The sequence below is a fragment of the Bos indicus x Bos taurus genome, chromosome 14, assembly GCF_003369695.1.
Source record: "Bos indicus x Bos taurus breed Angus x Brahman F1 hybrid chromosome 14, Bos_hybrid_MaternalHap_v2.0, whole genome shotgun sequence".
Classification (NCBI taxonomy): Eukaryota; Metazoa; Chordata; class Mammalia; order Artiodactyla; family Bovidae; genus Bos; species Bos indicus x Bos taurus.
Genome location: NC_040089.1, coordinates 20,738,404 through 20,761,136, shown reverse-complemented (window position 1 = coordinate 20,761,136; position 22,733 = coordinate 20,738,404). Strand labels below are relative to the sequence as shown.

Below are 22,733 nucleotides of genomic sequence, written 5' to 3'. Positions count from 1 at the left end.
CCCTGCCTCATGCATGAAACCTGGACTGGCGATCTATTTCAGATATGATAGTATACATGTTTTCAATGCTATTCTCTCAAATCATCCCACCCTCGTCTTCTCCAACAGAGTCCAACAGTCTGTTCTTTACACCTGTCTCTTTCGCTGTCTCTCATATAGGGTCATCCTTACCATCTTTCTAAATTCCATATATATGCATTAATATACTGTATTGGGGTTTTTCTTTCTGACTTACTTTGCTCTGCATAGATCCTGGAGACAGAATCTCAGCACTCATTTTATTGATAATTATCTTGTTTTTGTTAGAATTGTCTTGAAAAGTATTAATGCAGAGCCGTTCTGAAATCAAACTGCTTGGCTTGGCATTCTAGCTGAGTCTGATGACTTTGTCAGCTAATTGGTGGGATGGAGTAAAAGACCACCGGCTCCACAGCGATGCTCTCGGAATGGAGAGGCAACAGATACAGGGTGAGCGCAGAGCACGGCACAAGGTGAGTGCCCAGTGCATAATCACAGGGAGAACGTGAAATATAATATGTCTTTGATAATAAAAGTCTTACAGAATCAGTTCAAATATCAGGAGCAAAAGTTTTCATTTTTATAGAGTGTGCATATGGTACAGAGTAAAAACACATTATTTAAACATTTTCTTATAAAGTCAAACAGATTTCTTACAACCCCCCTGGTGTTATATCCTCCTTAGTTATGAAACTTATCTGAATATCATCAAGTCATAATAATTTTAAAAATCCATTGTGCATAGCTTAAGACAAAATGCTTTGTCTTGCCTGCATTACGTGTTTGGGGTCTAACTTTTTTCACACCCTATTTCTGCTCTTATGGTTAAATAACATTGATTCTAGGCTTGAAAGAAACAATCGTATATTAACAGTATCAGTGCATGGGTTACAGTCATCACAGGGTCTTTACATGACACATAGCATCTGGAAAGGTCCATGACTTGGCTAAGAGCAAAGTTAATTAGTGACTATGTACAATTAAGACCAGCTTCTAATCTGGTTCCTTCTTATCCTGCTGCTTTCAAGAACTACAGTACCATGAAACTAATCCTTGTTACACAACTGTTGACGTTAATACCTCCTTTGAGCTACTGAAGAGTCTTAAGTGCCATAAATCAAATCACATCCAAGTCTGTTTAACAATGAAAGGGGTTACCATTAACTTATTTCCTTTTGGTTTTCAGATTAATTAGATTGATTGTCAACAGATTTATTATTCTCACACTTATGTCATGCCTACATTAATATTTATAGGGATGTTATTTGCAATTTACTTGTAAGATATCTAAGACAGAAAAAAATTGACTGGCAGGGAAAAGACAGAAAAACACTGTCAGGATAGTCCACTGTGAACACAGTTTATGCCCAGATCATCCTGGATTGACTTCATTCATTCACTGCCATGTTTGCTGGACAACAGAAAGATGCCTAGTCAAGGTAGAACTGGGATAATGTGAAATAGAAAGAAATAGAAAGCTCTTCACTTGAAGAGGGTAAATCTTGCCTGTAGACACACCTCAAGGTGCACTGCGTAGCTGGCTGGACTATCAGCACCCAGACTCAAGGAAACCAGACATCCTGTTCCTGGTCTAATGCATTAGTAAATGTGTTAAATTGACGTTAAATTATGTGTCAATACACTAAAATGTATCCATTACACTCTTTTTCCAGGGAAATCATCATATATTTTTCATAACCTTATAAAACTGACAGAGAAGGTAATGGCACCCCACTCCAGTACTCTTGCCTGGAAAATCCCATGGATGGAGGAGCCTGGTAGGCTGCAGTCCATGGGGTTGCTATAGTTGGAGACGATTGAGCATCTTCACTTTCACTTTTCACTTTCATGCATTGGAGAAGGAAATGGCAACCACTCCAGTGTTCTTGCCTGGAGAATCCCAGGGACAGGGAAGCCTGGTGGGCTGCCGTCTATGGGGTCCCACAGAGTCGGACATGACTGAAGTGACTTGGCGGCAGCAGCATAAAACTGAAAGGTCTCTAAGGTTGGGATGCCCTGTACAGAGCTCATCAATAAGAACAGAATTATTAGGTTTAAATATTATATATTTGCTACAAGAATTACATTGGCATTGCCAAACTACCTTTAGTCATTCTCTATCCATTCCTTTTCTAATTTATGTTTTAAACTTGAAGCTTTAAATCATTTTTCACTACAAATATAACCAGATTTTTATCACATACATATGTGTGCTTTTTAAGATATTTCAAAATGCATGGCAAAGTAGTACAATGAAATTCTGTGTTAACCCTATAATGACCCTCTCCCTCTGGTCCCAAAAACCACTAGGAATGTTTAATCAAACAGTAGACATTTTCAATTTTTGCTGTATGACTTCCTGCACACAAAGTCAAACCATACATTAAAACAACCTAAACTTTGCTATTTTAAAAACAGACTCAATATTGTAAAGTTTAAAAATAAAATAAAATTAAAAAAATAATAAAAAAAAATAAAAAAAGGCTCCTGGTTTCAACTCTGATGAGCAAAGAGCTTGGAAGTTGTCCCTCCCACATTTTCAACAAGAAAAGTTCTGCACAAATGGAAGGTCAACCACTTTTATTGAATGCCTCAGAGAACTAAGGCCTCAGAATAAATTGCCACGGGGACATCTGGAGAGATGACATGAACAGAGAAGGAGCTGAGATCAACTTAACTGCAGGAGAGTTGGCAGGAGCCTTCACCCAGACTATGCTGGAGAAAGCCGACAGTGTGCAAGAACAGACACATGATGTAAGCAGAGAAAAAGTCACAAAGATGCAAAAGGAAATGCTAGAACCAAAACCCTAAAACAGAAATGAAGAGGCATCAGTGTGCTCATCAAAAGCCTAGACACGCCAAAGAAAGAAGTGAGCTTGAAAACTTGTCAGCAGAAACTTCCCAAACTGAAATACAAAAGAAAAGATACTAAGAACGATAAGAAGAAGAACTGAGGTCCTGCAAACCTTGCGTGAGGCCAGGAAAAAAAAAAAAGATTCAAGTCTGTTATTACATTAAAAATGGGCTACAAGGCCATTAAGGATGCTCCTCCTGTGAGTTCCCTCTTTCTTGCATTTTGAGCCATGATCCATTTCTTAACGGCGTGGCTGGAAATGAACTCAGCTAAACAGCACCCATTCTTTAGACCCTTCAAGATCAAGTAAAGCATTCAATCCAATGAGTCACAATATACATCTTAGAAAATCTACAAGAAAGAAGAAAAAACGGTAATACTGGTTTCCTCCAAAATCACAGTTGTACCAGTCATTCTAAATTCTATTCACAACTACTATCCATTTCTTTTCAATTTTCTTGGGAAAAAGAAAAAATGTAGCTACTTAATTATAGCAAAATATCACATAAATTTTGGGGAATGATACTGAAAGGAGAAAAACTTATACTCCAATATTTATTGTCTGACATTGAATTTATGCCTTTAAGGTGTATGTTACCTGTTTTAAACCTCTAGTCTCTCTCTGGAGAAGGAGTTGATATATTGTTTCCATCTTCCTTTCTTCCTGAATTATGCTGATCAGTATAACCTCAAGGTAGTCCACTGTGTTGGAGAAAGTTCTAAGGCTTAAGATGAAAAGTCACACAGATGATGAATGAGGAAGCTGCTTATAAATGTGAGCCGTCCTCTGATTCAGGAGAAAGAATAATGTGTTACAAACCATGTCCACTGTGGTGCCACATGAAAAATAAAGTGGACATATTTACTAATACAAATGTGACACTCTGGTACTTGGGGGTTGTGGGTGTATTTTTTCCTTCATCCAATTTGCCTCAGATATCACTTACACAAAGTTTACATGTAACACTTCAGGGATCCACCTCCTTCCTTCCTAAGAGAAGTGTTCGGTCTTCATTTCTCTCAAGCTTGACATTGGCTTTTATCAATTGAGTTCTTGTGCCCAATGCTTTCATTTCATATTTTAGACTCTTGACCTTCTGATGACTGCAAATGGACTTGAAACTTGAGCAGGGAATCCATGGTTTAGGGAGTATATAATTCAAAAGACCCCAGATGAAACAGGCCAGATTTTGAGAGAGAGCAGAGATCCACAGTTGTTCAGAGACTTTCTGAACAGTCTCTGCTTGCTAAGTTTCACACATTTTAACCCAAACCTAGGGGCTGAGCCTCATGTGTTAATACTGTAAATTAAAGAACCAAGTGTTCTTCTGTGATCACTTACTTTCTCTACAAGTCAAGTCATTATGACCTTCGATTTTCCGGTACCACAGTCATGAGGCAGTTTGGATCTGTTAGCAGAGGATTAGCAGTTAGTTTAGTGGTTAAGTGAAGGGGTTTCAAAGCTAAGCTGCCCGAGTCAATGTCCATTTCCAACACTCAGTCATTGTGACCCCGGGCAAATTATTCTCATTTGTGGTGAATTAGATTTCTCACTATAAAGTGGATATATTAATGGGCCTTGTCTGACAGGGTGGCTTGAGGATTCAGCCAGTCAGGGTACTAAAGTGCCGGTCCAGCCCCTGCCAGACAGTGGGCCTCCTGAAGACCAGAAGTTTGTGCTGACTTAACCGCCACCTGCCCTGCTAACACAGCCACATGGACAGTGAGGTAGGGACTTTGTCACTCAGACCTTCAAAAGCAAGGTCATGTTATTGTGGAATGGTAAACCAAAATGCAAGAGTGGGACTGTCTCTCACCTTATTACTCACCTGATCTCTCTTGCTAAAATCTACCATAACAAAACAGATTCCCCTGATCATTTTTCTTTACCCAGGTAATTCAGTTCAGAATCAAAGGTCCCCACAAATGCAAGTGACATGAAACTGAAGTCACACTTGAGGAGTCAGAAAGTCTATGCAGCTTTGCATCCTTGCCATAACTGTCACAGCACGCAGAAGACTTGGAATGATCCAGTCCCTGCATTCACCACAGGTCCCAGTTGGGCCTGCACACAGACTGGACAGCTGCCAGCCTGTACTCATATCCTCAGGCTGCTCGGTATCTGCAGCCACAAATAGGTTTCGTCCTCTTGGCCCAAACCTCCCAAAGGACCTCCCAAAGGCTGCTCACCCAGATCATGGGCTTTAACCTTGCTTAGTTGACTTGCTTTCTGGGAGCACATTAGAAGTTTTGTCATCTTCCATTTTGTTTCAACTGTTTTGTCTAATTAAGTAAAAACAAAAATTTTAAACACTGAAAGAGAAAAAAAAAGAGTTTCTAATGAATGGTAGAAATTCTCTTCCCAAGAAAGTAAGTCCTAAACCTAAGCATGACCAAGTCTCCCAGGTTCTGACTTCACGGGTGAGCTGGCCCTAACATAATCTACAATAAATTTCTCTACTAAGCATTTCATATGAACCTTCAAAAAAAAATGAAAATAATTTGCCCCCAGGGTCACAGTGATTGAGTATTGGAAATAGACATTAACTCAAGCAGTTTGGCTTTGAAATCCCCTCACTTTTCTATTACTACTATATTGTTTATTTTCTGCTAAAAGATTTAAACCTCCTCCTGATTGTGATAGCAGAAAATCCAAGGTCATACTGATTTGGGCAGTAAGGAAAACAAGTGATAACGGAAGATCACATCCATTCCTTGAATTGAAGCATCAATAGCTGTTTTTGCTATCAAAAGTTCTATGAGGCTTCACACTTTTAGTCTAAAAAAAATGACATAAAGGAAGAAATGGACGCTGTATTGTACTTTGCTGATGATGTTAATATTTCTGGCTATAATTCTATCTCCCTTTCTAGTATATGCACTTCCTTAATACCTGTCAGCTGTCACAAAAGTACACTAGCAGGGCTGGGCCTGTGCTGCACTCACCTTGGGAAACTCTGAAGCAAGAAGGATCAGGGGCTGCAGACCTGCAGGTGTGAATCCACAGAGGGCTCTGCAGCTGCCCCCAAATTACCCTGAGGATGCAGAGGTCTCTAATGCGGTTTTACTTGTCCTGATTGTCTTGTAGAATTACTGGCCGCCCCATTCCCAGAGAAATGATCTGGAGCAGAATACTGAAAAAGTATTCTCCTCCTCAGAAAAGGAGCTGTGAGCATGCAAGGATTTCCCCTCCCCACCTGCAGAGCCGGCAGGTTAACCCTAGAGACAGCCTCCTCCCAACAGGCTCCTTCCTGATGCGATTTCCTTCTCACAGTCTACACTCTGTGACTGACGTGCCCAGCATCTCATAGCCTGCACCTGGTTGGTCACTGACTTGACTGCTGCAAAGGCTGCAAATAGGCAAGCTGACCACAGTGTGTGTGTGTGTTGGGGTGGGGGGGTGTTGCCACCTGATGCAGGGCTCATTCTAAATGGAAAACAAATGTGTAGACACACTGCATAGCCAAAGAAAGAAATACAGTGGCTCTGGGAGGGCTGTGGACACCAAAAGAACACAATGGGGAGATTTCAGATGGACCAATTTATAAGTAGCAACTGAATACATAATCAGGGCTTCCCTGGTGGCTCAGTCAGCAAAGAATCTGCCTGCAGTGCAGGAGACCCAGGTTCAATCCCTGAGTCAGGAAGATCCCCTGGAAAACAGAATGGCAACCCACTCCAGTATTCTTACCTGGAGGATTCCATGGACAGAGGAGCCTGGTGGAGTTGCATGGGTCCATGGGGTTGCATAGAGTCAGACATGACTGAGTGACTAACACTTTCACCTTCAAATACATCATCAGAAAGCCACCAAAATCAATTAGAAAAATAGACTGTTTAGCAGATGTTCTACAAGTAGGGAAAAAAAAATACCTGTCCCCACATAACTCTATATTTAAAGGTTTAAAGGAGATATACTGAAAACATTAATATTGGAGAAAAAGCAACAAAGATAATACAAGATAATGAAGTAAAATTTTTTTCTCCACCATAATAGTTTGGTTCACCATTCTGGAGAGTTATCTGGCAATACAAATTCTAATTAGTTATGTGCAAATCTTAGGAAAGAGAAAATGGGATCCTGGTAAAATTCTAAAGATATTCTCATACAAGGGATAAAAATTTTTGGATTGGAGATTTTCTTTACCTTAATATAATTTATGTTACAGTTATACTGCATATAGACTATGGAAAGTAAATATATCAGTTTCCCTAAATGATAAAAGCACACTGACTTTCAATTTGAAGTAAATTAAAAGACTAGTATATGTCTCCTGCGTTTTCCATGGGATTTGAAGAGTTAGAAAAGTAATTTGGTGAGATGATTTTCATTCCTCAAAAGAGAATTTCAATGACAGGTTAAATTGCAGTTAGAAAGCAAAGCTCCCTATGTCACCCATTTGCCCCTCAGGGTTCCGTTGAATAAACAGTTGTTATCTACATGCTTCCTGCAGACTTTAAATGATCACATTGCTGCTGCTAAGTCGCTTCAGTCGTGTCCGACTCTATGCGACCCCATAGATGGAAGCCCACCAGGCTGCCCCGTCCCTGGGATTCTCCAGGCAAGAACACTGGAGTGGGTTGCCATTTCCTTCTTCAATGCATGAAAGTGAAAAGTGAAAGTGAAGTCGCGCAGTCGTGTCCGACTCTTCGCGACCCCATGGACTGCAGCCTACCAGGCTCCTCCGTCCATGGGGTTTTCCAGGCAAAAGTACTGGAGTGGGGTGCCATTGCCTTCTCCGAATGATCACATTATTAAACTTCAAAAATCCATACTAGAAAAGGTGTAATGAAATAATGTAAATCAGATAATAAACCAAATTATAACCAAAAGCACATGTAGAGGAACTGAATAGATCCTTCTGTTTACTAGCAAAAAACATGTTATTAAAACATTAATTTAAGAGAAGAGTGTAGTTCACTTACATCTTGATATAAAATTTTAATATTAATAATTTGGTACAGATCTTTATCCATCAAAATATATGATGGTGATTCAACTGGAGGTTATTTGAAGAGTTCCATGAGCTCAATGCAAAGATTCTCTCGTTTTTGGATGCCTTTGTCATTTCAGATGCTGCCATTGGTGGGATTTTACTAGTAAATTACTTCCATAGAGTCCTAGAGCATCTCACTCGAGTTGATCAATATCCACGAGTCTCTTGACCAAGTGTCAAAAAAAAAAAAAGCATTGAGATACCTAGAAAGCCAGGATAGAAACTTGCTTTGCTGTTTTATAGCTAACAACTACCTTCATAGAATTGCTGAGGGTATGGGGTTCTTATAAAAACTGGAAGACACAGTTTAGAAAAACAAAAATGTACAAACGTTAAAAACCAAAACCATCATAAGTAGTACAGGTCAATCAGAACTTTCCAGAAGCAACCTTCAAGTTATCTGTTCTTCTTACCTGAGCTGCCTCTATTCTCCCCTTATGCAAGTCAGGAGGGTTGAAGAATGTAACTCTTATCTATCTTGGATTATTAGGATGAAAATGTCTTCAGATTTTTTATTCAGTGTAGAAGATAACAAAGAGGAAAGATAAAATTTTGGGGGGTGCTATATCTGGCAAGTAGATGTGAAAATGCTTGATTAAAAATAAAAGTAGTAGATGGAGAGAGAGAATCTCTATGCTACTAAGCATTTTCTTAAAGATTAGAAATTGACTGAAAGCTTACTCTAGCAAAAAAGCTTGTTACATATATATATACACACAATATATACGTACAACCATATACATAAACTCATTTGTATATATAAAACATATATACATATAACCACATACATACATATAACTTTTCTCTCTGTCTCTATATGTATCAAGATCTCGCTCTTATCATCTATCTATTCATCAAATCTATCATCTACCTGCCTATCTACCTATTACTCAATATGCTAGGCATATTTAGTTATTGCAGATTGCAATTGCCTTGTGGAAAATCACCAACTCACAAGGGTAGACACCATAAGAAGAAAAATAGAACAACTTATACCACAAAATATTCTGAAAATAATAAAGTGGCACTAATAAGTCCTTGCACATCAATAGTCACATCACTAATGATCAGATAAATGCAAATGAAACCACATCGAGGTATCACTTCACAGTTGTTGGAATGTCTATTCTAAAAAAGGAGAGCAGTAACAAGTGTGTGAGACAGGGCAGGGGACTCTTTGTTCACTGCTGGTGGGGATGTAAATGAGAGCAGCCACTATGGAAAATAAATGAGGATTCCTCACAAAATTAAAAACGGGACTACAATATGATCCAGCAATCCCACCATTGGGTGTACATACAAATGAAATGTAAACAGGATAACAGGGTACTCCGTGTTTACTGAAGCATCACTCACAACAGCCAAAATGAGGAAACCTAAGTGTCCATAAATGAATGAATAGATAAAGAAAAGCTTTTATATACACAATAAAATATTATCAAGCCACAAGAAATACAGAAATCTTGCCATCTGCAACAATATGGGTGGTCCATTAGGTCATACTGTGCAAATCACAGTCATTAGATTATTAGGTCATTAGGTCATTAGGTTATACTGTGATATAAGAAAGGGAAAGATACATGTTGTATGTTATCACTTATATGTAAACGTAAAAATGTCAAACTCATAGAAACAGAATAGAATGGTAATTGCCAGGGGCTGGGGGCAGAGAGAACTGAGGAGATGTTAGCCAAGTGTAGAAACTTTGTTAGAAGATGAGTAAATTCTTGAGGTCTAATTAACACATACTGTTTATAGTTAACAGTACTGTAAAATATATCTTAAACTTGCAAGACATTAGATCTTAAAAGTTCCCACTATGAAAAAAGAAATGTTAATTAAGTGATGAGATGAATGGTAGCTTACCCTACTCTGGTGATCATGCATAAATCTATCAGATCATCAGCTTGTTCACCTTAAACTTACACAATGTTATACATCAATTAGAATTTTTCGTCTAGCAAAAGAAATTAACCAGAAGAGTAAATGTTATGAATGGCACTGCATACTCAGAGGATAGCTTTGGATGGATATTCTAGAGAGAAGCCTATTCAAGTTAAAAGAGCTTTCACTCTTCAGAGCTTTCTTAGAAAAGAAAGCAACCAAGAACGAAACACAAAAGAGAAATAATGCTCTCATTGGGATGCAAGCACGTTTTCCCTCACCTCAGAGCCTGTGATTAGAGCAAGGAGAACATACCCCTGTAGGAGCTTTTTCTCAACTAGGAGAGCTCTGCTTACTCAGATGCGAATGTGGACCCAGACCCCTGGACAGTCTCTACTCCCATCTGAGAACCATATTGAAAGTGAAAATATTAGTTGCTTAGTCATGTCCCAGTCTTTGTGACCCCATGGACTGTAGCCTGCCAGGCTCCTCTGTCCGTGAGATTCTCCAGATAAAAACACTGGAGTGGGTTGCCATGCCCTCCTGCAGGGGATCTTCCTGTCCCAGGGATCAAACCCAAGTCTCCCACATTGCAGATGGGTTCTTTACCCTCTGAGCCATCAGGGACACCCTGGATTCTATTATCTATGTTCAAATAGTTCAAGGCCTTCAAAGGGAAACCATGACTCAGGGAAGCTTAAGAAAGCATAATAGCAAGTCCTTTGGTAAAGGAAACATTTAACTGCTAAGTTATTTATTTTTACAATTCTGATTTGCATCATTCTGTTAACCCATTGGACTGTTGACTATTAGAGCACACTTGAAGTTTGTACTTTCTTTGCCTTCGATCTACTTCTTTCTCATCTTCTTTATATCTTTCTCCATCCTGATGTAGAAATAATATCATAATATAATCATGAAAATATAATATAATAAAATAGAAAAACATGACTAAATGTGACCTTTTCATAAAACATTAAGAGAGACTTTAAGTCAAAAATTTTTACAATAAAGTATGAATCTACAGATTCATTTATTTCTCCTTTCTTCCTGTTCTCAATGCTCAAGTTTCTTTCAGTATACCATTTATTTAATATAAAACATTTTCTCATGTCTGCACAGCTCAATGTGCTCAAAATATTTAATGATCAACAGTATCTCTCCTAAAGTTCATGAGTCATGAACAGGAAAAGCTACACCCTTAAACTGAGAGGGCTTCCCTGTTGGCTCAGACAGTAAAGAATCCACCTGAAATGCAGGAGACCTGGGTTCGGTCAGGAAGATTCCCTGGAGAAGGGAATGGCTACCCACTCCAGTATTCTTGCCTGGGAAATCCCATGGACTATAGGCTATAGTTCATGGGGTCACAAGAGTTGGACACAACTTAATGACTAAACCACCAATCTGAGAGCAGTTAAGTGAATTAAATGAGGGGCCATCAGACTGAGGAGGCTCTAGTGCCTTAGCAGCCTATGTAAGCAAATACAAACCTCAGGCTGAAACGTCTCAAGGTTAAGAAATCAAAACCTAAGGACAGCCTTTCCCAAATACAGCAGCGGTATACCAGCCAGGCTCAGGATTTCCTAGCTCTACTTCCTCTGTGTCTCTTCGGCTCCTGTTGGTGGCTCCGAATCACTCCAGCTGCGGTGCTGCCTGAATGGAAGTAATTTTGGGGTGATATACATTCTTGAAATATTTACTATGTCCCAGGTTATCTTTCAACACTAGGGAGTAGAAAATCCTTCCTTAACGTTGTCCAATTAGACCCTAGTTTGATTAGTGAGCTCACACCACTCATCTGCTCCTTGTCCTCTCATCTCATAAACAGTTATAAGTACAGTGGTGTGGACACACACACACACACTGGCATGAACATAGACCCACACACACACTGGCGTGGACACACGCACACTGGCGTGGACACACAGACACACACAGCAAATCAGATTTCTTGCTAGAGGAGACCCATCCCAGATCTGAATAAGGACAGGACCTGTATTACACACAAATAGTCTTAACTTTGATGTTTGTTTGAAGTCATTTAAATGACACTCTAGGTTGCTAAAGATCAAAGAGAAAACAGAAGTCTGAAGAAGATCATAAACAATGTTAACACACTATGAGGTAGTTAACATTTTACCAAATATCTGTCAGTACTCTTAAAAAATGATTAGACTATGTCCCTGAAATAGGTAGTATTTGACCTTGTTCTGAAATAAAGTTTTTTTCAGAATTTGGAACATTCAAGAGTACGATTAGAAAAATACCTGATCTAGATACTATGTATTCTTAATGTGCTAGTAGTAAAGAGCCCACCTACCAATGCAGGAGACATAACAGACCTAGGTTCAATCTCTGGGTCGGGAAGATCCCCTAGAGGAGGGCATGGCAACCTACTCCATTATGATCATCACAAATGATGACTGTCCTGATTAGAAACCCCCCAAAAGTCTTGCCTTTACTTTCCAGGAGTGGGTCCTCTCGTTTGATCATGAGGGACAGCCACGTAAAGGCTATGTGATAGCTTTAGACTGTGCATTTTCTGAAGACCTTGAAAATAAGTTCACCCTCTGACTAGTCTGAAATCCATTGGTCTGAGCTCCAAAATTATAAGAGCTAAATGCATTTTCAAAGTTATGCAATGGAAGAAATTCCTCCACCAATAAATGTCTGCATTATTTCTCCCACTTTGCTGTTTGCTGCAGTGCTTCTTAAGCAGCTGCTGCATCTACAGCTCACAGTAACCCCAGAGGCACCTCTGCGTCTCTCAGAACTCTTCCCGTATCATCTACCTTCACTGTGATGAATGCTATCATCCTTATTTCTGTGCTTTTAAGTGGCTTAAATTAATAGATTCCATTTTAAAATGATCTAGTGGGCTCAAGAGAGAGGTCCAGAGTGAGTAACTCAGAAACGAATTGGATCGCAAACAACATTGAGAGTTTCGGACAAGACACCACTGCTGGTTGCCTTAAGATGAAACCTCGAGAAGCCCTGCAGGGGGCCAGCTGGCTACACTCAGATTCCTGACCTGCATCACTGGAGACAATAAATACGAGTTACCAGAAGGCATTAAGTTGGTGCTAACTCAATACACAGATATTAAGTGTATAGATAACGAAAGTGATAAAGTAATAGATAGCTAAAGCAAAGTCTGAAAATGAAATTCTAGACCAATTTTGCTGCCATGACAGTAGCTGAAACTTACGAAGAGGATTATATAAATTAATAAAGGAACTCAAATCAAAGATGCACATATACATACATTTCTTTATGTCTTGGCACGCTGAATCCATTTTTTCCCTAAAATCTAAACTAAAATTTATCCACTTTGGTACACCAGCTCTCCTAGGTATTTCTTATCAAATTGATAACTGATGCACATTTTATGAATCAAGCATATTTTAGGTTAAATTATTGTTTTTCATCACAGAAAACAAACAAGATTTTCTTTTTAATCACTGAGGACAAATAAAAGTGTTAGTCTCTCATTTGTGTCCAACCCTTCACGACCTGTGGACTGTGGCCCACCAGGCTTTGCTCTCCATGGGATTCCCCTGGCAAGAATACTGGAGTGGGTTACCATTCCCTTCTCCAAGGGATCTTCCACACTCAGAGATCAAACATAGGTCTTCTGCATTGCAGGCAGATTCTTTACCAACTGAGTCACCAGGGGAGTCCAATAATTAATAGTAATTTGTGTCACTGGTCTCATCCCCAGAATAGGTTCGTCTCATAATTCTGTATTAAAGGCATGGGGTTTTCAAAATAATATTCACTTAATTAACCAGTGACAGCAAAAGTGACCTGCCAAACTCTCAAACTTCACTCTTGTGAGTGGACTGAATAATGGGAGCAACCAGAGCCAAGAACTCAACTGGATGCTTCAAAATGAACAAAGATCCACAGAGTATTGTTCTCCCATGTTCTACAGTGTTGGTTCTGATGAAACAAAAGGAGAAGAAATGAGATTTTTAGAGGAAAATTTCAGTCTTCTCACCATCACCAAGCAGCTGCATATAATGCAGGTAGTTTGACATCAGAGAGGCTTTTGTTTCTTGCAAAATCACCGCCTAATATTTAAAAAAAAAAAAAAAGCCAGCCTAATGTTTTTAATCAAAAAGTCCCATAAAATTGCAAGTTTAAAGAAAGAATGAGTATTTATGACTATTGCAAGACAGATGAAAACAGGAAAGTTCTGAAATGGTAAAATTTGGGGAAAAGAACAGTAATGAAAAAAATAACAAACTGCTTATCTAGAAAGCACTCAAACCCAGCATGGCTTATTGGCACAGGAAGGCAGACTGTTTGTAATGTAATTGCACCATTCTACCTAAGCCCAATTCACTCTCATTATCTTGTCACTCCACCTTTTCTTCTGCAGACTCTTTGGCTGCCTGGCCTCATAGGCTGCAGGAGGGAACAGGTGGTGGGCTCCTCACTTGGCCTGCGATGCCGCCTTACTAATAGCTCCTGCCCGAATAGACCAGCCTGCTCATCTGACATGGACAGACTCTGCTGTCTTTGTGGATAAGACAGGACGTGCTAATGTGGCTTACAATCTTCTGTAAGAGTGTGAAGATGGCTGTACTGAAACAAGACCCCTTTAAAAGATAAGTGTTACAGAAAAAAAACAAGAAGAATACTTGCAGTTACTATACTTTTCTTAGGTTTTCAAACAGAACAAAACATCCATTTGAATCAGGACATGTTCCTCAGTTACAGCCAAGTCTTATGTCTTTCCTCAAAGAGAGATAATTTAAATCAACTGGTGCCAGGCATTTCCAACAGACTGGAAGCAAGCATCCCTTAATGGATGCTACCAAAGTGATCCACGACTGAAGTGTGCATGTGCTTAATTTGACTTGCACACAACTACCACCCTTACTTTAGAAGAGAGGGTCGGTTGCTTTAGCAGCAATTTAAATTTGTGACAGAGAAAGATATCCTTTGGAGATAACTGTAAATATTAAATTGGCCAAAACATTCATTCAGCTTTTTCTGTAACATCTTATGGAAAAACCCAAACAAGTGTTTTGGCTGACCCAATTTCTTTACTTTTAAAAAATTTGACACATTGAATAAAAATAAATCTGAATTGTAGTTTTAAGAGCAGAAAACATGAAACATGAGTCTTACTGCTTTTTGTTCTGAATGACCTCCTCAGTCAAAGAAGGTGATGACTATAAAGCACAGAACAGCTGAATTGTGAAGTACACACAACATCGTATACAATGAAATACAGAATGGTTCTAAGAAGAATCAGAAGCAGAAAGCATGGCTTTCCCCTGTAAAGACTCAGTTACAAACCACCAGACTTCACGGGCTCCACAGAGGCTGTGATGTGTACCTTATCCATCTTTGAGTCCTCACAGTACACAGTGGATATTCAACACATACTTGCTGAATTGATGAATGAATGTATGAAAGGTGAAAAATAACTGTGCAGGATAATTTAATTTTAAAAATACAAAATGCTCAAAACATAATCAAATGTTGCCCACTGTTCACAAAATAACCTTCACTCAAGTGTACTCAAGATGAGATTTAGCCTGGATTAGAATTTAACTCAGGAAAGAATTTAGAATTAAGATTCAACTAACCTCAGTTCAATTCTTAGATCTGCTACGGATGGTAGTTTGAAATCTTTTCTCTTTATCTTTATACTTTTTGTAAAGATATTATATTTTGTGCACGGAATATTCAAGATTCATACTAAAATTGTGTCTCTTCTGAAAGGTATGGAATGCTTGATTCTATTGTGTAAATGGCACACACAGACATAATGCAGGAATTCAGGCAGGGTTTTACAGAGAAACTGGTACCTGGAGTGTGACTGTTGTCAGTTCCCCTTACCCACAGAACACACTCAGAAATAAAACAGACAGATATCAGTGACAAGTCACAGCAGAGTCAACTTACAACTTGCTTCCCAATGTAAGTCATCCATCTTGGCCTCTGGTAGTTTTCTAAGGGTGCTCCCTGTCTCAGCAGCCCTGGAAACTCTGAGCAATGCAAATTCTCAGCTTCCAACCGACTCACTGAACTGGAAGCTCTGTGCTGGGGCCCAGAAGCCTGAGTTGGGACCAGCAGTCCAGGTGGTTCTGATGGGTGCCCTAATTTGAGAAACACTAACCTATGATATCTGTGGTGCTGGAGAAGCCTTTTGAGAGCCCCTAGGACAGCCAGGAAATCAAACCAGCCAATCCTAAAGGAAATGAAACTTGAATATTCATTGGAAGGACTGATGCTGAAGCTGAAGCTCCAATACCTTGGCCACCTGAAGCAAAGAGCTGACTTATTGGAAAAGACCCTGATGCTGGGAAAGATTGAGGGCTGGAGAAGAAGGAGGGTGAGAGAGGATGAGATGGTTGGATGGCATCACTGACTCAAAAGGACATGAATCTGAACAAACTCTGGGAGATAGTGAAGGACAGGCAAGCCTGGCACACTGCAGTTCATGGGGTCACAGAGAGTCGGACATGACTCAGTGATTGAACAACAACAGCCTATGATATCTAAGCATATTCTAGAAAGCACATTAAAGACATGGGCTAACAATGAGCAAATGTTTCCATTCTATTAATTTCACCCTTAAGCCATCTTATCTGAGGCGCGTTCAGTGCGCTCCCCCGAAGTTTCTAGCATCCGGGTATAGAAAGACTGTCAACAGCCCTCTTCACAGTAAAGGACAGGTGTTGCTTCCGGGCCCCTGTATTACTCCTGCTGGGCCCTCTCTGGGTTCCAGAATAAACACGTACCTAATGAGGGTTAAGAGCTGCTAAATTTGAGTCGGGCTCAGAAGAGCAGGCTCAGCATGAGCTCCAGGAGACCCTTCCTGCTGTGTGGTCAATGTCACGTGATGTGACAGGTCAGCCAGTGCCTGGAGCTCCAGCACAGAGGGAGACGCTGTTCAGAGCTTCATTCTCACCAATGAAACTTCACATCATTTTCTTGCCTTTAACCATTTTTATATGCTTACTAGCAACCACATTTAAAAAGACATAAGAAAGCTGTCAACTATTGTCCATTATACCAGTGCTATTTTCCTCTTTAAATCCTCAAAATGGTGACTTGTTGAAGCAGTGACTCTTATAAATACCAGTTCACCTCAATTTAATTAAACAAATAGAATGTACACTATGTCAACAGCACCTGATGAACCCGCGGAGTGCCCTCTGTTTATTTGTGGGGCTGCAGCAGGAAACTGCTTGCCAGAGGGTGGTTCCTGGGGCTTTAGTTCGGGCAAAGGCGAGGATGCTGGAATTATATCAAGACAACTAAAAGGTCCAGGGGTCACATTAATGTTAACGTCCATTATGAAAACCAAACAGAAGGGTCGAGTTCAAAGAGCCAGACGCAGTATCTGAGGGATGCCGGGAGCAGAGAGGTGAGTGTGGAGACTGGGGAAAGGGGAGGGGCACATGTCTGAGACAGGTTAAGTTAAGAGGCCACCTGTTCTAGGGCAGCTACTTCCAGCGGTGTCAGCCTGTAGGCTCAGTGCACACATCCAGGAACTAGGACTGGACAAAGACTACTAGAAATAAAGCAAATACTTCACACTTGGGTAGGGACAATAGACAAATCTAACCATGGAAAAAATGTACTTAATTAGGATTATGGCACCTGAGAAATCTGTGGATGGTGATCGGGTTTATGTTTGGGTCTTACATGGTAAGAAGGCTTTTCATAGAGGGAAGAGGATTCCCTGAATAATTAGTACCACACAGAGTTCACAGCATCGAGGAAAGATGTGATTTAATGATGAAGCAGAAATAGATACAGACAGCAGCAACAAAGCTATTATCAGAAAACAGGTGAAGAGACAGTAAGAGAGGATGGTTATAGACTTTATGGACAGTTAGAAGCAAGAAATGTCCAATGGTATGGTTGAACATCACAAAAAAGTCATGGTTGAACATCACAAAAAAGTCATGGTTAAACATCACAAAAAAGTCAAAGAAGATATGGAATAAACACTGACAAAGCATATGCTATGATTTGAAGAAGCTTCATATTGGATCTGTTCATTTGTGTGTTAATTTGTGTTGTTTTTAATTGCATTTTCTAATTTGTTAACCAAAAAACTTACATATTAGGCAAGCACCTCAAATGTCCTTAAGGTTCTCAGTGTGTGAGAAAGTATGTGTGAGTGAGTGTGTGTGAATGTGGGACTTTGTGTGTGAGAATGTGCATGTAAATGTGTATGTGTGTGCGTGCATGTGTGTGGAAAGAGAGAAAAAGAGGGGAAGAGGGGGAAGGGGCAGGCATCTCCCATGGCCACTTAAACTTTCCCTCATAGGACTTGAATAAATTATAACTACTTCAATTTTCTGTTTTCAGCTTTGTGATATTAGTGTCCCCTACCAAATGTTGTTCATAATGCATATATGGCTGGGAAAGTGTTAATAAACTTTTATTTTGGAAGAAAATGTCTCTACTTACTCTGAGAGCATATTTTAAAGTGTCTTGTAAACGTTTTGGTTCGTAATTCTACAAAGATATTATAAAAGTTAAATATTAAAAATAAGCATGAAGTGTTAAAGCTGACACCACCAGCTGCTGGCAGGAACCGGAAAAGATTGACGGCTTCTTATAGAATTGTCCACATTCTCACCATGGATGCAGCTGTTGCACTACTAGGTTTTCAACCAAATGGTTCAAAAACGTATTAAGCCTGCACCTGAATGTTTATAAAAGCTTTCTTCCTAATTTCCTTCCTAGGTGAGTGAACAAACAGACGGATGAATAAACGTACATCCATAGAGTGGCATGTGATTCAGCTTTAAAAAATCATCTATCAAGCCACAAAAGGACATGATGAATCTTAAATGGGTATTGTTCAGTGAAAGAAGTCAGCTAAAAAGGCTTAAACACTGGACATTTGGGAAAAGGTAAAACTGTAGAGATGACTAAAAACCAGTGGTTTACAGAAGCGTAGCAAGAGGAGGGGAGGGCAGAGCAGGTGAAGCCCCTGGAGTGTTTCCCATGGGCATTCGTCTGTGTGATGCTGTATGGTGACTTCCTGACATGGTGCTTTTGGGAGACCCTGTGGAACTCACCACACAGAGCGGGTCCTGTACGGATTAAGCCAGTGGGGCTGCTCTCCATTCATGGTCCTGTGAATATGGGGTTTTCCCTCCCAGGAAGCCAGAACTGCCCCTGTCTCATGGTTAATGTCTGCCCAGGGAGCCTGGACCCCTTGCACTGGGCTTAGTACCAGCATCTCTGCCTCCGCTCAGGAAGCCTGGTGGTTGGACCAGCTGGACTTTGATGACTCTTGCTCTGCGGGAACAGCAGGGGCTGAGCTACAGAAGGGAGCAGAAGGGAGCACTGAGGCACATCTGGAGACCGGGCACTGACCGCAGCAGAAGCTTACACCAGGGGATTAGGCTGGGCACCACCAGGACTATTCCAACCACAGGCAGGACAGGCAGCTGCAGTGCAGGAAGTGGGAGCTGAGTGGACATGGGAGGCAGGAGAGCCAGGTCCACACGCACAGGACAGCACAGGGCCTCCACCAGCCTGGCCACCACGCTTCCCGTTCTTCCCCCACTTCGTCGTGCAGTGTGACACTGCTCAGCATTTAGAGTGATCACATAGGTGAGATTTTACATTAGAACTTGTGGTTATTTCTTTTATCAGTAAAGGTACCTCACAGCGATCTCAAGGCTTTGTTGTGAATCTCCTTCACAACCAGATACTGATGCCAACACACAACTGTTTTAAGCCCTGAAAGGACACCAATAGTCTTCAGCGGCCAGAATTACCCAACAATCTCTTGACCATATTTTCCAAACAGGGAGAGATGGGATTGTCAAGACCAAAGCAGGCGAGGCTACAATCTGTCCCTGAAGGACAGGATAATGTCTTTGAAATGCATGGAATGCAACTCCAGAAACAGTGCCACTAATTTATTAAAGTTTCTGAAATACTTATTGGGACCCTGTATATCTAAGCATGATGGTAGATCCTGGGCTGACAAAGAGAAACTAGTGTTTCTTCCTTCAAACTCTCATGGAAATAAACAAAAAAGAAAAAGTGAAAACTGTAACATAAGTCACATACTCATTTCTACAGCAGGGATCAATCAGCAACCCCAGACGCCAGCTCCAGGAGTCGTACCTTCTGCGGGTGGCAAAGTCTTCAGACCCTCTTGTAAGCAAGGCAGTTGGAGAGCAGGTCAGAGTCAGGAAACATTAAGAAAATTGCCTGAATACAAAGTCAGTCTTGGAAGCAGGACTAAGCTTCTTGGCCTTTGATAACTGTGTCATTTTTTTTTCATGACAGACAACATAGTCAGCAAAGCTAGAAGTAGGGATGCTTCACTAGGGAAGCCAGTGGCTCTAACATCACAAATACACCTGAAAGGGCAGGAATATGAATCACAAGTCTGGAGGGAAATGGGCCAAGAAGTTGATACAGAGGCAGACCAGGAGTCCAAGCCCATGTCTCAGACATCTTCAAAGCCACAGAAAAGCAGCAATCACACTCACCAGTTCAGATGTTTAGTGTTTATATTACAGCAACCTTGCCTTGTCAATTAGAACGAAAATGCCCGGGAAGGTTGGACCTTGTTAGTTCAGGGTGCAGGGCGGTTGGCACCAGGCGGGGCAGGGCCCGTCTGGAAAGGCAGCCCGCACAGTGGCTGGCCACCCAGCGTCCTTTTGCTCATAGGGCCATTTCCCATTCAAATGGGAAGCCAGCCCCGCTTTAAATGTGGACAAGCAAGTTGGAGGCACAGGTGACATTCTACAGGTCAAGGCTGCGTGAGCAGTGCCTGCTAAGACCTGCAGGTTTAAGTACCCCATGTGAGAGAAGGAATGCCGGCAGGCTGTGTTACAGACCCCGTGTAGCACTTCCCCTCCTGCTCCATCCTCTCCCCAAACAGTACCAATTCAGACACACTGCTTGAACTTCAAAGATACATTCCTAAGAAGGGAGATACATGCTTGAGATGCATCCAGGGATATTTTAATAACAAAATTGTGATTCCAGAAGGTGTGCTAGGGCAAGGAAAAGTCACCCTCAGCTAGTGTTTATCACTCCCCTTATAGCTGCCTTTGTCCCCCTCTTCATTTAGAGTATATGACCTTTCTAGGACTGCAGTCAGAGTTTGCAGGGCACGGTACTTTGAAATCCTGCAAACTGGGCTTTGCACAACATGAAGTGAACACACACAACAGCTGATGTTGGGAAATTCTAAGTAGGTGATAAATAAGATTCTCCAACAGAGCAATAACTTTACTTACAATGACGTATCAGAAAGCAAGGGTCTTACCTGAATTTAGCTAGGGCAATGTTTTCCTTTCTCGGAGGTCACTTCTCTGGCAATCTCAACATTCTGGAGAGTGGTCTAAATGCAGAAAGCAAAAATGAAGTCCTATGAGTGTTCAGAAGAGAGAAGGATAAAAAACTATACACAGAAACTGACTTTATCCACCACAAGAAACACATGCATCCCATTCACACTTATATCACATACAACTTTATCGCAGTTTCTTATCAGTTTCTAGGAGTAAACCAAGCCTTGTGAATTGTCAAGAGGAGAAATAAGAATACAATAAAGGAGGCAAATACACGCAATGGGAAATGACAGTCTCTTCAATAAATGGTGTAGGAAACACTGGATAGCTGTTAATACTTGTGAAATAATCAAACTGGATTACTTTTCCACACCATATACATAAATGAATTCAAAGTGGATTAAAGACTTAAACCTAAGACCTGAAACCCAAAAAATTCTAGAAGAAAACATGAGCAGTATTCTCTCTGACATCAGTCTTGGCAATATTTTTGGGGGGATACATGTCCTCAGGCAATGGAAACAAAAAGTAAAGAAAAAAAATAAAAATAAAGAAAAGGGACCACCTTATCAGACTAAAAAGTTTTTGCACAATGAAATAAGCCATCAACAAAAGGACAAGGCTGCCTACTGAATAGGGGAGATGCTTACAAATGATATATTCAGTAATGAGTTTATATGAACTGTAGCCTGCCAGGCTCCTCTGTCCATGGGGTCGCAAGAGTCAGACATGATTTAGCAACTAAACCACCAACACATTCAAAATATACAAAGAACTCTTACAACTTAATATGGGTAAAAAGCAACCAGTTTAAACAATTGGCAAATAATCTGACTAGATATTTTTTCAAAGACATAGATAGTCAACGGGCATATGAAAAGATGCTCAATATCACTAATCACCAGGGAATGCAGATCAAAATCTCAGCGAGACATGACTTCATACTTGTCAGAATGACTTTTATCAAAAAGAAAACAAATAACAAGTGCTGGTGAGGATGTGGAGAAAAAGCTATTGGTTGGAATGTAAATTGGTGCAACTTCTTTAGAAAACAGTATGAAGTGTCCTCAAAAAATTAAAAATAGAAGAACCAAAAGATCCAGCAAATTGACTTCTGTTTTTTTTTTTTTTTCGAAAGAAAATAAAAACACTAGTTAGAAAATATATATTCACTCCAGGGTTCATTAAAGCATTATTTATAATAGCCAAGATATGGAAGCAAGTCAAGTGCCCATCAGTAGATAAATGGATACAGAAGTTGTGGTATAGATATACAATGGAATACAGCTCAGCCATAAAAAAGAATTGAATCTTGCCATTTGCAACAACAGCATATGGATGGACCTAGAGACCTAGGACTATTCGGCTTGCTGAAGTAAGTCAGACAGAGGAAGATACATGTTGTATACCATTTTTATATGTGGAATCTTAAAAAAACCCAAAACAAGTAAATAAACATAAAACAGAAAGTGTCATGGGTACAAAGAACACACAGGTGGTTGCCACAGGAGAGAGCTAGAGGGTGAGTGAACTCGGTGAGGCAGGTGAAAGGGCACAAACTTTAAAACAAATGAGTCATGGGGATGAAATGCACTGTGTGAGGAACGCAGTCAGTACACTGTGATAGCTTTGTATGCTGACAGACAGTAACTAGACTTCTAGAGGTGATCGATT

The 22,733-nt window shown here is 40.3% G+C and overlaps 1 protein-coding gene across 1 annotated transcript in view; it reads right to left on the bottom strand.

Annotated features, from left to right (window-relative positions):
- SNTG1 (syntrophin gamma 1) overlaps nt 1-22,733 on the bottom strand; it is a 422,503-nt gene that overhangs the window by 251,012 nt on the left and 148,758 nt on the right. The window contains exon 3 of the mRNA XM_027560956.1: nt 21,035-21,109. The gene's annotated coding sequence lies outside the window, so the exon portion shown is untranslated. The remainder of the gene's footprint in view (nt 1-21,034; nt 21,110-22,733) is intronic.